This window comes from Ambystoma mexicanum, chromosome 11 (assembly GCF_040938575.1).
Source record: "Ambystoma mexicanum isolate Mex_15411 chromosome 11, UKY_AmexF1_1, whole genome shotgun sequence".
In the NCBI taxonomy this organism is placed as follows: Eukaryota; Metazoa; Chordata; class Amphibia; order Caudata; family Ambystomatidae; genus Ambystoma; species Ambystoma mexicanum.
Genome location: NC_090934.1, coordinates 1,432,060,791 through 1,432,078,567, shown reverse-complemented (window position 1 = coordinate 1,432,078,567; position 17,777 = coordinate 1,432,060,791). Strand labels below are relative to the sequence as shown.

General features: G+C 45.6%; 1 protein-coding gene across 4 annotated transcripts in view; it reads left to right on the top strand.

Annotated features, from left to right (window-relative positions):
- MCTP2 (multiple C2 and transmembrane domain containing 2) overlaps window positions 1-17,777 on the top strand; it is a 1,028,969-nt gene that overhangs the window by 981,661 nt on the left and 29,531 nt on the right. The window lies entirely within an intron of this gene.

Here is a 17,777-nt window from a genome sequence, read left to right as displayed (position 1 = left end):
TTGGGGGACAGAGCTCTCACCTCCCTTGTGTGTCTTTCGACTCACCTCTACAGTGGAAGAATTTAGTAAGGACTATCATTCCAACAGATGTCTAAAGATCAAATGTGTATTCTTCTCTTGGTGTTACATAGATGAATGAAAGAAAGGGGGGAGTCCCACTTCTTTGAAAGGAAAGATGCTGCAAAGGATTGGTCCAATGAAAACCTGCTGTAAGAGGGTCCCATTCCTGTTGTTGTAACAAGTGATCTTTACCTCATGACATCTCAACCAGAGTACCTTGCTTGGGGAAGTAGAGGTGACAGAAAAGGAAGAGAATCCTTACAGAAAGCGAGATGGTAAGTCCTTTCTACAGGTCTACCTTCCCTCTGTGGCTACTCTAACTCCACCCACGTCCCATGCCTGCCGATTTCAAATAACCTCCTGTGATCAGCATCCTGGAGTGAGGATTGCTTAGTTATGTCAGAGCTACCGCTCTGTTCAGTGGGAGGAGGGGAGGGTTACCCTTCCTGCTGGAGAATCACATGGGGAGCGTTCTGTCTATTATTGCACAAAGCCACCAAGAAACATCTGTCGTTTCATAGCAGGCCCTACTCAGAGGTGAGTCTGGTGTGATATTAAATTTCTGTGGCTGTATAGCTGCGTATCCTAGTAGTCACCATGCCACAACCCTTGCTTGACGTATATTTAAGGAGTTTCACACCATACTGACTTAAGACAAACAATTCTAATTTACTTCTGAGGTGCAGAAGATTAAAAAGCCAACTTGCCTGCAGGACCTTTGTGGTTCATCAGCAGTCAGGAATGCACTGGTGACCTTCAAATGCACTCTGTGCCAATGCAGAGCTGGGTCTGGAGCAGTAGAGAGACTGGTTAGAGCAAAGGCACATATGTACTATACTTTTGTCATGGAACATTTATAAAAGGGGGCCTGATTAGCAGGCCTCCCTTTCGGAAACAGAATTACCTGCACCATTTTATTTAATAAAAAAGGTCTTTCACAACCTTGCAGATAGCAATCCATCACACACTTTTTTTTCCGAATTGTGGCTTTATGTTGAAGAAAAGATGCCTTTTGAGTCGGTTATTCAGAGAGTATTTGGTTGTGTTTTCCGATCCAGTAATGTTTGTGACAATACCGTCTGCTGAATTTTGTCTTGCAGGAGATAAAGGTTGTATTGTGTGGTTCCTGCATACAGAGAATTACAATAATCAATTCATGCTCCTATGATGGCATGGGCACAGCACAGTGTGCTTCAGATGCAGACATTCAAGCTGCTTCAATATCATCGGTTTGAAGTTAGCAGAACTAGTGATGCTATTTACCTGCTTGTTCATGGTGTGGGATGAACCCACCACTATTCTACTGCCTTCACCTTCTTTTAAACCAGTATGGGGGAGCCAGTGTAAATGTCCATTTCCCTAGACAGGGAGTGAGTGGTCAACATCTTGACAATCTGTTTTGTTTTCTCCTTCTGCTCTGGACAGTTATACCTCATCTATTTCTCTACCTGCCCCCAAAAGTTGTATATGTGCAGGATGTTGCTATCAGCATCATTCTGTACACGGGGGGTGAGCTGGGTGTCCCCAACATGGAATACTGCTACAGATCAACAAGAAAATCATGTTGATATTTGATTAATAGGACAAAAAGGATGAGATACATGGTCACCCCACGAGTAACCACTTTAGATGGGGATTCTCTGAATCCCCATCTACCATTGTGGTTCTGTTTGTAAGAAGATTAATCCAGGCAGCGGTACTCCTTGACATCCTTTAGCTTTCTGAATACTTTGAAGTAGAATTGAGTGGTGGAGAGTGTTAAAAGCGCTGCAGAAAGGACACCTTTTTCTGCTTACTCTATTTTACCTTTATCTAGGATGTCGAAGAGGGTATCCATCTTCTACAATAGGGTACATTTGGTACCTTTGCTGGCAGAAACCTTGGCAATCAGCCCCCGGGGAGCTGCTCTTACTCAATGCGTGCCTGCAGCCCTTTTGTGGCAGCTTCGCCTAAGACTTTAAAGAGAAATGGCACAGTAAAGATGGGTTGATGGCTTGCACAGGTTGCAGGCTCAAAATAAATGTTTTCTTGTTAGGTGGCATGGTCCATGCCTGTTTTATGGCATCCGGGACTATAGAAATTCTGAACGTTGCAATTATAGGCTTGTTTTAACAAAAATTGACTTAACACGTCTTCACATTCCGTACAATAGTTTGAGGGTGGTGAATAATGGTCCTCGTTTCCGTGATGGAGATAGGTTTGAAATCAAAGAGGTCAAGAGACCCGGCACTGCCCGGAACGCTTCATTAGTCAGAGTCATTAACGGTTTTAACTGATTTAGCTTGTAGTCGGGCATATTATTCAGCTAGTGCAACACATTCTCTGATGTCCAAAATTTTGTCTTAGAAAAAAGATTTACGTTTATTATAGCAGTCTGTGGAGGGGTGGATGTTCATTAAGTGTGCCCACAGGTTTTTCCAACTTGTTAAATATGCTAAACCTTCACATTGGATAATTAACTTATTTGCCAATCTGTTGAGCATAGAATAGTTCTGGCCTCAAAAATTACAGAATTATATTTGCGTCAAGCCTGTTTGAGAGTGTATCAGTTGCCACAGTGGGGATCTCGTTGATAAGTTCGTTCGGTTCTACTTGGAATAGTTTTTATGTGTGAATTAAGTCTTCCTATATGCCATTTCATTGCTTATGCAGTTCAAAATAACCAACTTCGATTTTAAAGGAGCTGTTTTTTAAATTGTTTTGAAACAAAACAATACGGTGTCTGTTGAAAGAGTGGCCACCATGTGGTCAACGGAAGTAGCATTCTTGTTAGATGCCTGATTAGCACACGAGGGAGGGGGGCGGGGTGGCAGCAACCTATCAGGTTGCTCGGAACGTGGGCTGAATCTACCGATCTAAGCCCACATTCCAGGCAACCTGCTGGCTGCTTCCCCTTCCCGCACCACCCCCCCCCTTCTCCATTGCCTAAATATCCTCATGTCCCTCTTACCCTCAGCCCCACTTGCCAGCTTTCTTCTGCTCCAGCAATGTCAGCTGCCACTGCATTGTTGCTGCTCCTGCTTCCTGGCCGCCGCCGTGGAACTAAAAGAGGAGCTCTGTATGATGCCCCACGTTCCTAATCCAGGACGGCGATTTTAGTGACTCAAAATACAATGCTCTCAGCACCTCGGTTTACCGGCTTGGCAACCCAGAATGCTAATAGCATTCATACCCTCTTGGCCCAGGGACCCCAGTTAAACGCCCTTGCTATGCTCGGCCTATGCCATGGGCCAATAACACCCAATAGGGCTGGGGTATGAACACTTAATTATTACTGCAGAATGGATGTAGATTAATGGCTGTCAGCTTCCATTTGTCAAAATAAGAAGTTGGTACAGTAACAGTTTTTGAACAAGAGAAAGGAGTGTGTGGGGATGCTAAAAGGAACAGCAGGTTGTTGTTCCAATGGACAGACCGATAGTTCGTTCAGTGTGGTATTGCAGATGATTACCAATCCAGGGTGCAAACCTTGTTATGAATGGAGCTAGTTCCCATAAAGTGAAAACCCTTTAGTTTGAGGGCTTTTTCTTAAGGGAAACTTCAAAAGTTCTGGGGTCACTAAACTCCAGACTAAAGTTCCCGAACAGGACACATGGATCAGAGAGCATCATTGAGGAAAGACTCCTTACTAAAAGGTTTTGTAAAAAAAAAAAATCAGTTCACTGTTTCAAGGACAGTAAATTAAAAGGAACTCTGTCAAGTGAAAGCCACGAATGATACGCTGAGCACGGAGTACATCTCCCAAAGCGTTGAGGTTACTTTGCTAATCCAAACAAAATCAATGGAGTGGTTTCTCTTTTTTTTGTGCAAGTTTATTTTGTGACTTCTCTAAACATTTTGAAAGAGAGAATTTTGAAGAGAGCACTGCCTCAGCTGGGACTGCATGTGGTTCCTTTCAGAGTGAACATTTTGTTTGCACATTCACACTGCAGACACACTGACTTTGACTCTCATAGTTGCCTACTGTTACAGTAGCTTTTGTTTCTGATTGGAGGCTTACTATGTTACAGACTGTCAAGGAATCCAATTTCCCCCTTTATAAACACATCTCAGTTATGTGGACATTGTTGGTTCTATTGTCAGAAGTTTCTCTGAGATTTCAAATAATCTATTGGATTGATGGTTTATTTTCCAAAACTACCGTTTTCAGGGCACAAAAGCCATGCCTTCCTTGATCAGAGTAGTAGAGATCTGCTGTGATGGCATATCCAAGGAATGTTTTCTTTTCTTAAATCTAGCATGTCTAGTGTCGCCGACAAACCTGCCCTATGTTGGGCCTTCTCTTTATTGGTCAAATGATTTTAAACCTCTCCATTTCTACAAATTATCATTGCCTAAAAAGAATCTATCTTTGCTTTTAATGTGAGTTCCTCAATATTCACTTGGTAAATATAATTAATATGACGATTTTCCTTAGCAGACCGTCAAGCTTGTATGTGTAATGTATTGTCATGTAGTGAATATGAACAAGAAAAGGTCAGATGGCAAACTTTCTCAAATGTTCTTTGTTTGGGATTTGCTCATGGGAATTATTTGAACTGTACTTTGAGATGTAGGCCTAGGTACAGAAAAGAATACTATCACTTAATATGAGGGTTGCCCAATCTTCTGCCCCTTTTAGATGAGTTTAGAATGGTGTTAAGTAGCAGTGTCTGAGGTTGTGGTTCAAACAAAGTGAAATGGAGTCCTACAATTCCTTCTCAAGCCTATGTTGGGCTCCTCAACTCATTGGTTTCACATAACACACCAGACTTGGGAAATGAGGTAGGCTGATTGGCCAAAACCAAACTTGAAAAACTCAATCCGGATAATCTCTCCCAGTCCTCGTGTGGTTTCTTTGGGTGCCACTCTCAATCATTCTCTGGGCGGAGTATCTTCCTGCTTAATTGGCCATCTACATGTACCCTGGGAAGGATAGGGTGACATTCTCTCAGGGTCCTAGGATGGAGTGATAGTTATTGGCCGAGTCCCTGCCAACCATTCAATTTAATCCAAGCTCAGCAAGAACTGGAGCTCTAAAGAGGCAGAATTTCACTGTGTGACAAATCCGTAACCATATCCTTTCCACAGGGCTCTGGCTCTCTGGCACACATTCCCATCTCAATGGTTCCCTTGATGCCTTGCCACGTTCTTAACTATATGGGGGCTTACTGAATTCTCTTTTTCCTTCTGGCTTCACCTACACCTCATTGCTGCTGTGAAATGTGCCAATTCCTCTACCCATCCCAGTTTCTCCCTGATCAATCTCCAGGCTTAACGTTGTCCATAATACCACTGACTCGCTTTGAGCTTAATGTGCTCCATTGCCTATTCTCATTCTAATGCTCTGTTTGCCTTTCAGTATTTCTACTGTCCTCCACTTCTCCACCCTCATATGTTCATTGAACCCCATCTTTTGACCCCCCTCCCCCACTACTGATATGCAATTTCTTCTCCTCACCTTCCTTCTCCCTCACCTCCTTGCATCACTCCTCTCTCCTTTTCATGCCTTCTGCCCTGATGTTAATCTCTTCCTCTCCTCACTCTCCTCCTGCTACTTCTTTTTCACCTCCCTCCTTTCTGGATTTCCCTCTCTCTCTCTCTCTCTCTCTCTCTCTCTCTCTCTCTCTCTCTCTCTCTCAACACCGCAATTAACTCCTACTCTCCTTATATAGGTGACTAAATCCCCTCTCCTGGGCATGTCTCTTGATTTATTAGTTTTACCAATGTGTGTTGCTGGTCGAACAATCCCCATGTGTCCGTCTCTCTGTTCATGAAGCCCAGGCACTGCCCCCTATTCTTAGGTGGAAAGCGCCTAATCTGACCACCATCTTGGAATGTCAGAACCCTGATGATTGGTGCAGGAACAAAACATTGCTCTGCGCTTTACCCTGTAACATTGTGGTGGTCTGAGATAAAACAGAGATCCTTCCTATTGAGACCCCCTGCACCCTAGTTCTTCCCTTCACTCTAGCCTTCTTCCATGGGCGCTCCCTTTGCTCCCTCTTCTGAAGCCAGAAACCTCTGAGTCATCTTCGACTCCTTTCTCTCCTCCCTCACACTCAGGACATTGCCAAGAATTCCCACTTTCAGCTATTCCTTCTCAAACGAATTCTACTTTTCTCACCTTCCCAATGAGGCTCAATGGTACAGTGGTTCTCTCTAGGCTTGACTATTGCTATAGCCTCCTCTTGAATCTACTTTTGTTCACTCTGCGACCCCCTCCAGCTAATCCAGAATAGGGCAGCAGGACTTATCCTTGGCCTCAAGCCCAGGGACGCATCTCTCCTGCCCTACAAAGTCTGCACTGGCTCCCGGTTGCTGAACAGATTAAATTCAAATCCCTATGTATAATCCACAAGGCTGTCTAGGGCCGGGCACCACACCATCTGCAGATCTTACTTACTAAATTTTTCCCCTCTAGACCTCTGTGCTCCTCTAGCATCAATTCCTTGTGTGTAAAGTGGTTCCCTAAACAAGGGCAGGTAGTCGATTGCTTTTCTCAGCTGGCTCCCTTCTTTGGAACAGCCTCCCCCTCACTGTTCGTCTTGAGCAGAACCTTCTTAAATTCCAGAAGAGCCTCAAGACCTTCCTCTTTACTTCTTGCTTCCCTCCCTCTCTCATTAATTGGCACACTAACAACGAGCTCCACTAAAAAATACACTACGTTATCCAATCCTCCATGAAACTGCAATGTAAAGAGAAGCAATCCCTTGAACTTTTGTGCCCAAATACGCCATTGTGTTGGGTGTCCTGACCCACGTTTGGACTATTATGCTGCAACATTTGGTGCTGTGGGCTTAGGAAATCCAAGAGGGTGGAAAAGAGCACATTTGCGCCAGAATCCTGGAGAACCGTGCAGTCTTTGCGCACAACAAAATGGTCGCCTGACCTGCCACCCACCAGTGTGAGCGTGAGGGGCCAGGAGTGCCATGAGTGAAATGGGTGCCAAAAGAAAAACAGCAGTACCGGTGGCTAAAAAAAAAAAGCACTTTGAAATCACCTTGGTTTCTCTAAAATGCAAGCTAAAAATGCCTATTTTAAATATTGTAAGATATTCAAAAATCTCACTGAACACCAGCAGACATTTGGCAGAATGTATTCTTGTGTGCATACTAAATCTGGAAAGAGAAAGAGCCCAAAACAATGTTTATAACAAAACTGGCTGAGCTGTGGATGTCAGCAGCTCAAGTGAAATTGGACTGAAAGACATTAAAATCTAAATGTTTAAAATAAATGAGTGACCTACTGTTGAGTGTCACATAGTTTGCAACTGTTAAATGTCATAGTTTTGAACTTAGTATCAGCGTTCTAGCTGCATGTGTAAAAATTGTAAGTTTGATTTGTATGAAGAAAAACTGGGAACCAAAGTGACAGTTAGCTGAAGCCTGGTTTAAGAGAGTGAATTCTGCCCGGCAACTACCCCCGACAGGAGTTGAAACTTGATCAGCAGCTGTGTTCCCAGGTCTGGCTGCATTCTGCTGCCCCTGCCAAAAGGAGATGACACCTCTCTGATTGAATTAGGGGAGGGGCACCTGGGGACTGCAGGAAACTAAACAAAGCAGTGCCCTTGGCCCAGGCAAATGTTAAATTAGGGGGGTCGTAAATGGCTTCCTCTTGGAAGAAAACGGGGTGGGGCACTGCATCTGTAAACAAGCTGAGCTTGGGGGAAGTGGATAAACCAGAAATTCCACCATGTGCTTTGGAAAACCACACCCCTTTGGGGCCAGAGCATAATTTTAAAAAGATGGATAATTCATAGTGCGGACTTGTAAAAATTATATAAATAACATCATCATTCTTTTGATGTTTCTGTGCACATTTTAAGAGGTGTTAGGACTCTGTGGTATGTTCTTGGGGATAGTAGCGGAAAAAGGTTGTTACTCCAAATGTATGCATGTTAAAAATCTGACACTTTATCATCTGAAACCCATATCCCTGGTGCACATTTGTGTAAAATCTCTAAAGGTTTAGAGGTCGTTATCTGGATGAAAAGGGCAGAATCCTGTCATAAGTGGACACAACATCTTACAAAGACAGGGATCGGATGGTTTGGTTCTACAGAAAATATGTTAACTGGACATATAATATTAGAAAAATGGTACATAGATAAATATGTATTTGGATCAGAAATAGATTTGTGTGCAATTTGACAAGGGGAGGAACCTCTGACCATAAACCTACCTCATCACTCTGACTCACAACCCAGTTCCCCCAATCAAGGGAGAGAGGAAGAACTGACCAATGATAAGTTGAGAGGGTTGGGTATGCAGAATGAGCCGACCCACCCACTTTTCAAAACACATAAAAGGAGACTGTGCAGGACAGGCAGGACATTCACTCTTCACTTTCTGCGGAGCATTTTGGCGGACGACTTCACATCCAGACTAGAGACTTTGCATCCAGACTGACTCCAGAATAAAACTCCAAGAACTCTAGAACCCAACAGCTGAACTCCTTTCAGCAGGCCTTCAAAACCTAGCAACCAAACCAAACTATTCAAACAGCTGGGCTGAGCTGTCTGTTTCTGGCTAGTACCCTGTGCCAGTACCCTGTTCCAGTACCCAGAAAGCAGTTCTGAATCCAGAACCACGGACTAGACCAGAAAGCAGAGCTGTATCCAGAACCAGAGATCGTGCAGTGCCAAGAACTTTTGCCAGAACCAGAGACCAGACTGCTGTGAGCAGAACCGTCAGGAGTCCAGTCCAAACCAGACCCGATCGGGGATGGAGGCCCATTCCTTTCAAAAATGTAGTGTGAGTACTCAGCCAGAATTGTGCAAAAACCCAATCTCTTAGTTTAATATGATCTAATTCAAACTATTTTAACCTATTGAGAACTGCATCATAGAAATCGTGTTCCTTCCTTTTGATTCAAAGCTGCAAAACTGTCATCTGTCATTTTGAAACTTTAAAATTTCATTTCTGAAAATCTACCTCCACAAAATCATCCGTATCTCTTGAACTGTTTGTGATTAAATGCGAGATTTAACTTTTATTTTGAAGCTGAGATTCTATTCTTTCCAACAAGCTCTGAACCGACTTGCTACTCCTTATACTTCCTCCGTGATTGCACTCGACGCACGCAACTAAATTGCCGCGATTTGACATTTTGCTTCTTTTCAGCCACGTGTAAAAATATTTGTCCTTGCTTTCCTTTGCTGAAATTCGTTTGCCACCTGACAATCATTCATAGAGCATTGCTAAAGTGATCCTGAACTAATTTAAAGTAGCTATCACTCACCCTGAACCTCTAGAGGGAATAAAAATCATTTTAGCATATTTTTCCCTTCTTTGCATACCACCTTTAAAGTACTTTGCCTGTGTTTAAAATCATCCCTGTTTCTCTAAGCTTGCTAGGGGGGAACTGAATTCGTATTGTACTGTGATTGTATTCCTGAAGACTTTGTGTGTTACTTTCACTTCCTTACATTGCGTAGAGGGGGGGGAGGGGTGAATTGCCAAAAGGGGAAAAGTGATTATATAACCTTTTGCTGAAATCATATCAAGTTTATTTCTGTACTGCCTTTTATTCATCTTTGCATCTCCTTGAAACCATAAAGCATTCTCTGATACCTTATTCCCCTGTTCCTAGTCATAAGTCACCAGAACTGTGCTATTGTAGGATTACCTATTGCTGATTACTGCTCATATTCATAAGTGTGATATCAATTATTAATTTATTATAAAAGTGTGATATATATATATATATATATATAATTCTCAAATAAACCTTTTAAATTTGCAAAACAAACTTACTTCTTGGCTCAGTGGGGTCAGGGGGATTCTAAGAGAGGGGTGTTATATAAGGTTTGTCATCCAGAGAACACGAACTGGACATAAAATATATAAATAAGGGCGTCCCTTGAGCAATCCCAGACAAGGCACTGACTTAGTGGGACTGCTTGATTGGAGTCTTTAACAAAGTGGGGGCTCGTAGCCGGGGATTCTGGATTAGATCTATCACTTGTGCAGATTAATACAGTGTGCCAGCTGACAGGATACATATCCGGTTAGATCACCACGCTGTGTTACGCTCTAAAGCACTCCTCAAAGGAATGCTCTAAGGAAATGGTCTGTTTTGCAAAATAAAATACAAACGTCTGTAAGTCAGGATGGAAATCAAATTCCAGAATGACGACATTGGTAGATATCAAAATAGCCAGAGAACACCTCTTAGATAAGCTATTTGTGAGAGGTGAGTGGGCTCATCAGGACCAGGTGGTCGGGTTCAGGCAGTCGCACCCCAGATCACTGAAACAGGGTCAGATACATGGAGAGATCAGGGTCCCTTACAGGTGGCCCTGAGTGAACTATATATGGCCCCTAAGGCCAAGGATGAGCACAGCAAGATTGCCAGGGTAGCAGCATATTTATATTTACATATGGGAGCCATACAGGACAAATGTGCTGAAGGCCAAGATCTGGCAAATAGGCAACTGATGGCATTAGAGGAGGCCCAATCTGACCTGGTCTCTTCTGAGCAGAGGCTGCAGAGGAGCCAGGAGTCAGAAAATGATAGTAGGCAGTATATTATTAAAATAAAGGAGGAAATGGATATCCTGCAACAGGAAAAGTCTGACCAGGATAACAGATTTCTGGCCTTGCAGAAGGAGTACCAAGAAGGTTTGGACGCCCTAATGCAGAGCCAGAAAAAGCTTGAGCAACAACTGGACTTCAATAGGGCATGCGCAGAGCAGGAAGTCACCCTGCAAAGCTACCTAGATAGGGAGAAAGAGGAAAGCAATACATTGATTTTGAACGACCTGGATACCCAGGCAGAGTTTGATCAAGAACGCCAGAAAGCTGGTGTGTTTCAAAGGCAGAGGAATGACCTGGCGGCACAGATGCAGGCTCTTAGTCAGGAAAGGGACACCATAGGCCAGGAAGTCTGCCAATTAAAAGAAAAAATTGAAGGAAATCACCTGGCCCTCCAGGGGCTAGTTGACCTCCAAAAAGAGCATCAGAACTTGTTAGAGCACACCAGGAGGGTGGAAGATGCTCTGGCAAGAAAGGAGCAGGCCAGTAGGGATGGGACTCGGGAGGTAACCCTCCTGCAGAAAAGACTGGCCCAGTACTCCAGGACCAACCAGGAAGCACAGAGAGAGAATGAGGCTCTCTGTCAGCACAATGAGAGCCATGCAGGAGAGACTGATAGTCTAGTAAGGCCTTAACTGAGGAACTGAAAGCGCAGGCTCTTGCATTGCAACAGGGAGCAGGGGCTGATAGAGATGAAGTTCGCTGGGAAAGGGAAACACCTGAGCATAACCTCAGGAGCCCTAGTACCAGAGGCCTTCATCTCTCCCAGTCCTTGGACTCTGCCACCCCCATGTCCCCTGGCGCACATGATCACAGGGCCACAGGGAGGGCAGATTACTATCCAGCCAAAACTATGGGTTTCATACGCCAGTACCTCCCAGGAATGAATGGGCGGGCATCCAGGTATGGGCACCTAAGCACAGTGCAATTTAGTGGGGAACCCCAGGAGAGTAGGCCCACTAAGGGCATCCTGAAAACCTCTGCCCAGTTAGGTCAGTGGGGGGGGGTACCCATCAAATCCTGGCAGCAAGGAGAGATCTGAAGACTCCTCTGAGCGGCCCAGGACACAGGAGACCAGGTCCCCACATTCTGCCAGCCATTCCCAGGCTCGCAGAATCTGGAAAAACCTGGAAGATCAGACGGGCACCTCTGGGAGCAGTGCCTCTGAGTCAGAGGATGAGTGGACCAGGGTTACCCGAACCAAAAAGGCCAATAAGGCAAAAAGGGCCTTGCTTAAGGACCCCTTAAAGCAGATCAAGGCAATAAGGAGTGTCATCACCCCTTATCACAAGAACTCCAAGTATTCTGTTTGGGAACACTTGGAGCTCTTTGAGTAAATGATGGAGACTTTCCATTTGAAGGACAGCAGTAGCTGCATCCAGTACGTCAAATGGACATTCTCCCCAGAATACTCCAGTTTCTTTGCGGGGCTGGAGGACCAAACCCATTCAAGATGGTCCACATATAGGGCGGCCATCTTGAAACATTTTTCTGTTCACCGGAATCCCCAAGAGGCTCGCAAGGCAGCCTACAATTTGCAATGTGGGGAGGATCAGGCCCCACAAGAATTTGTGCAAGAATTGAAGCGTGCCTTTGTGCAGACCACCAGAAGGGTGCGCACGGACAGCAGAGAATTCATCAACACATTTTTCCATGCACTCCCCAAATACATAATGACCCAGCTCGTGAGAGATTTTCACGAGAAAAGATCTTTAGACTGGGTGCAAAAACCGGTGGAAAATAAGAATCAGCCCAAAAACCCCAAAACCAACAGCACCCCTGCTGCTGCCAAGGTGGCAGAGGTAAAGGTTGCCCCCGTTTTAGATATGGAGATGGGGGGGCCTAAAAACCTGCCTGCACCGAACAATTCACAGCCCAGAATCTCCTCGGGCCAGTCACAGACAGTGAGTCGAGGAGGTAATCCCACAAATGGGGTCCCCCGCTCCCCTGACTATGTAAGTCCCCGCTATAAGGGAAACAGACCAATCCTGGGTTATGTGTGGACTCCTCCAGCCCCAGGGGGGGGTCCAACCAAGCACCTGACCAAGGGAACTTCCCTCCACACTTCCCCCAGGAGGGCAGAAATTCCCCAAACACTGGGCAGAACTTTTTTCCCAGGTATCCACCCAATTTCCAGCCCCAAAATCATCCATCCTTCTTTCCCCACTTTCCTGAGCCCAGACAACCTATTCCGGGAGAGGGGAGGCCAAGGGTGGAGGCGTACCCAACTCTTCCCAACCCAGGGTACTACCAGAGAAGGGATAGCTACCCTTCCCGGGATCAGCCCAGGGGAGAAAACAGGACCCGGTATCAGCCTGAGCGGGTTTCCCAGTTAGAGCGCCAGGTTCAGAACATGGCACAGGATTTGGGCCGCATGCTGAGGGCCCAACAGAACCCTCAGATGGGCATGCCGGCACAGAATGCCCCAAACTCTGGACCTAGTGCTCCAGAACAATTATGGGTGCAGCACCCCGATAACCCACCGGTTCCCAAGGAGGAGGCACAAGGGGAAGGGGGGTGTGTAAAGCCTTGGAGGAAGCTTCCTTCCCCACTTGTAAACAGCCCCTGGAAACCCAAGAACCGGAAACAAATTCTCCTACCCCTGGAAGTCTGCCGCCCAAGGAGTAAAGAGGAGGTAGGAGAAACAAAGGACCCAAACAGACCCATTTTGTGGAGGAGGTACAGGTCTTCCAATTTGAGGGAGAGGGATCCTCAGAGGATCCTGGGAAAAGGATTTTCTCCTTCAGAGATGGGGGAACTCCTCCCAAGGAAAAATGGGTCCCAATGGATTCCAACCTAGACTGGGTAGATGTGGGGATTGAGCTGTCACCACCCATCATTCTATCCCAGAACCAACAAGACCGAAAACCCCTGGTTCAAACCCATCCAGGTGACTGCCTCCAAAAAGGGGGGGGGCGGCCCAGAACTGGAACCAGGGGAACCAAAAACCGCATCAATATCCAGTTGCAAACTTTTTCTTTCAGATTCCCATGACTCTCCACAGAATTCTGCCCAAATCTCTTGTCTCTCAATGTCCAAAAGTGCATTATCTGTGCCCCCTTGAGGAGAAGGAGGGAAGATGTTATGCCCCGGTACAAGTACAGGGGCAGGGTATAATTTTGGCACTGGTGGACACTGGAACCCAAGCTACCCTTCTGTCCAAAAGGGCCTTTGATGAACTAAATGCAGGAAGGGGGGAGAATTACCATATTCCTCTCACCTCTCTTCCTGGACAACTCTAGAACTTTGACGGGAAGGAAATTCCCATCGAGGGGACTGCAGATTTGGACATCAAAATTGGGCGACAAAGGTGAAACACCCGGTCATAGTAGTGACTCCAGAGGGCACCCCTTGTTTACTAGGGAATGACTTCCTGAGAAGGTTGTCACCTCTAATAGATTGCGTAAACAAGGTCCTCTGGACCCAGACTAGCCGACCAATAAAATTGAAACCGAGCATCAACCATGTTAGTCTAAACGGCACATGCCACATGGTTGAACAAAAATCTGACCAAGTAGAATTTTACTTCCAGAACAACCTAATAACAGATGTGACAGTAATAGCAGTAGGACAACAGACTGGTGATGGGGGGGTCCTCTCTATTTCTGAAGATCAACCTTCCTTCCAGTTTAAGGTGGTATTTCACACTGGAAGGGTGAAATTCTTTACCAATCCACAATCAAAGATTCCCACTCTTATAGTCCAGAAAGATGTGAAATCAGTTCAGAGCCTGGCTGATATTCAGCAAATTGGAGAGCAATTGTTCATCCCTGTTCAGTTAAATGATGGGAAGGACTCTGTTCTCGCGCGAGTGTGTGTGAACAGCGGTAAGAACTTCATCAGCGAAGCCATGTTCCTCCAACTCCCAAAAGATCCAGCCATTCCCACATTCAAACTGATAGACAAATGGGAAATGGACCTGGACGCACCCAATTCCAAACATCTCCTGCCAAGCAGGTGTATGCTCAAAATCTCCAATGGCAACAAGAGCATAGTCCATAATTGTTGGGTCGTGTGAGACGTCACTGCCGCCTTTTACTTAGGCACTGACATTCTCAATCGCTTTGCCATTTGTTTGGACCTAATAAACTTCAAAGCTTGGTCCCGATTAGCGGATAATCCCATGGGCTTTGATGATCCAGAAAAAGCATTTAGGTCAGCTCAATTGCTACCTTATGCAGTTGAAATTCAAATTAAAGAGGAAGTCACCATCCCAGAAAGGACCCGACAATTCTCCCTGGAAGTGAGAGTTAAGAGGACAAACATTGAAAAACCCTGATGCTTATATACATCTAAATGCTTCTCTCCAACAGCAAGGGTTAGGGGTAAACCCAACACCATTAGTCAACATAGAACATGACACCATTCCATTAGAGGTGGATAACAGCGACTTAAAGAGTATTACTCTAGCCGCAGGCACCATTATTGGAATGGCGGTTGATGACCGACATTTCTCCATTGATTTAGGAAATGAACTGTTAGGACCAATCCCCAAGGACTGTTTTGACAGTGACAGTGATGACAATACAACACCAGACAGGATCTTTACCCGGCATGGGGGGAACTTCCTGGTGTACACTTCTTGCCCTTATGGTAAAGAAGATGTGACTTGTGACTTCAGAGGGGATGAGGTGTTTTTCCAGGTCCATGAGGGCTGCCTTTCCCACCTGAAGCCTCCGGTCCAAATCAGCACTCTGACCACAGACTTCTCCGCCCAGCTGGAGGAGGCCGCTGAGATAGCGAAACCAGAAGTCTTTCCATGCTTCAGGCAGATGGTGGAAGAGAGAGTCAACCTAGCTGATGCCTGCGTGACTCTGGAACAGAAGCAAAAGTTGAAACAAGTTTTCTTGGATTTCCAAGAACTCTTTGCAGTAGACTCATATGACTTTGGTCGCACCGACATCCACACAACAATTATTCCCATGGACCCTGGCATGACTCCAGTGTTTGTGAAGCAATATTGTTTGCCCCTCACATCCATGGAGTCCCTTACTGAAATAATTAAGAACCTTGAGTCCCGGGGAATAATCCGTCCAGTACACAGCACCTTCAATAATCCGGTGCTGGGAATATTGAAGCAAAACGGGCAGTGGAGACTCTGTGCCGACCTTAGGGAGCTCAACAAACGGGTCCATACTTCCCGATGGCCTCTACCCTACATTGACCAAGGGCTGGCCCAGATTCAGGGGTCACAGGTATTCACTGCAATAGACATGACCAATGGATACTGGACCGTGCCTGTCAGTAGGGAGGACCAATACAAACTGGCTTTTACCTTTGGGGGCCAGCAGTATACATGGATCCGGACTCCCTTCAGATACCTCAACTCCGGCAATGAATTCAACATTTTCCTACATAAGGCCATGCCCGACCTGGGTGCAAGGGGTAACCTGGCTTATGTAGATGATGTCCTCATCAAAAGGTTATCTGTGGAGGAACATATAGCGGAGATACTTTATGTTCTGACGCAGTTGAAGGCCGCCGGAGCCAAACTTTCCTTTCAGAAAGCACAGTGGTTTAGAACCCGTGTTAATTTCTTGGGGCATGAGATTACTTCTCGGGGTCTCTGTCCCCAGGAAAAGAAAGTGGAAGCACTTCAGAAACTGAAGGATCCCACAACTCTGCAGGAACTAAGGAGCCTCCTTGGACTGACTAATTACAGCAGAAAGTTCATTGAGGGCTATGCAGAGATCACCAGACCCCTGATTCATCTCTTGAAGGGGGGGGTCAAGTGGGAATGGGGTCCAGAACAATCCGAGGCAGTAAGACAACTCAAAAGAAGCCTCTCACAAGCGCCTTGCCTAGCTTGCCCTGTCAGAAACAAGGAGTTCATCCTGGAGACAGCGTTCTCTAATACGTGCTTGACGGCAGTATTATACCAAAAGCATGACAAGGTCAATAAGGTAATCTCCTATGCGAGCAAAACTTTATCCTCTGTGGAGGAAAAATTCAACGATTGTGAGAAGGCACTCCTGGCAATGCTGTGGGCATTGAAGAATTACCGCCCGTTCATCCAGGGGGAACACATCATAGTGGAGACTCCACACCAGCCTCTGCAATATCTCCAAAGTGACAGAATCCGGGCCGGAAATGTGAGTAATTCCTGAATTACTTCCTGGATTCTGTCAATGCAAGGCTATCCTGTGGAGGTCCGATATGGCCAAAACAAGAAGAGTCCCCTCGCACAAGGTCTGGCTGACTTGCATGATTGTGCCAGAGAAAACTGTCTTGACGACGAAAGTCTAAAAATCAAGGACAACATGGAGGCATATCTTAATTCCCCCCACAAAGTCTTTGAAGAAGACTATTGTGCGGGAATGCCCACTGTCTGTGGATGGATGCTCTTACCATGTTGACAACAACGGGGAAAAAGAACTGGTGGCCGGCGTAGGGAATGCATGGGTGAATGAGTCCCCAGAACCCTCCGCTGGGTACAAAATTGGTCTCCGAAGTAGTCAGGTAGCAGAGTTGATGGCTGTGCATCAAGCCATCCTCACTGCTGTCCAACATCAACTCCACGAACTAGTCATAATCAAAGATTCGGATTATGTACAGAACGGGTTCGTGGAGCACCTGGTCAATTGGAAAACCAGAAGCATGTTATGTGCTTATAACAAACCCCTGAAAAATGGGAAGTTAATCCAAAATATTGTTGATCTGGTCACATCGAATGGGATGACCATCTACTGGAAAAAGATCAAGGGTCATTCCAAAGTAGAGGGACCAGACAAAACTGGAAATGACTTAGCTGATCAGCTGGCCAAAACCGGGGCCATCCAAGGGGATCTAATAGAAATAGTCCCTGTTGGGGGAAATCCAGGTCACTGCTATCACTAGGTCCCAGACAAATGCTCACAATGATCTTTCAACTGCACAATGGAGTAAGGAGACCCCTGATGCTGATTTAATTACGGATCAGAAGGGGGATCCAATAATTGGTAAGTTTTACCAACACATTGAGGACCCTGAGAACTTTCCCCTGACGGATACGGACTACGTTGGGAAAGAGGACCTAAGAGTGTTGATGAAATGTCCAAAAATGTTCCGAATCCAAGACCGTTTGTTGGTAAGGAAATCCCAAGCTGGCCATGATCAGTGGGTGGTTCCTACCTCATTCTGAAGCCTGATGTTAAGTCACACCCATGATACGGCCAGCGGCGGTCATAGGGGGTTTCACACAACACTGGAAATCTTAAGAGA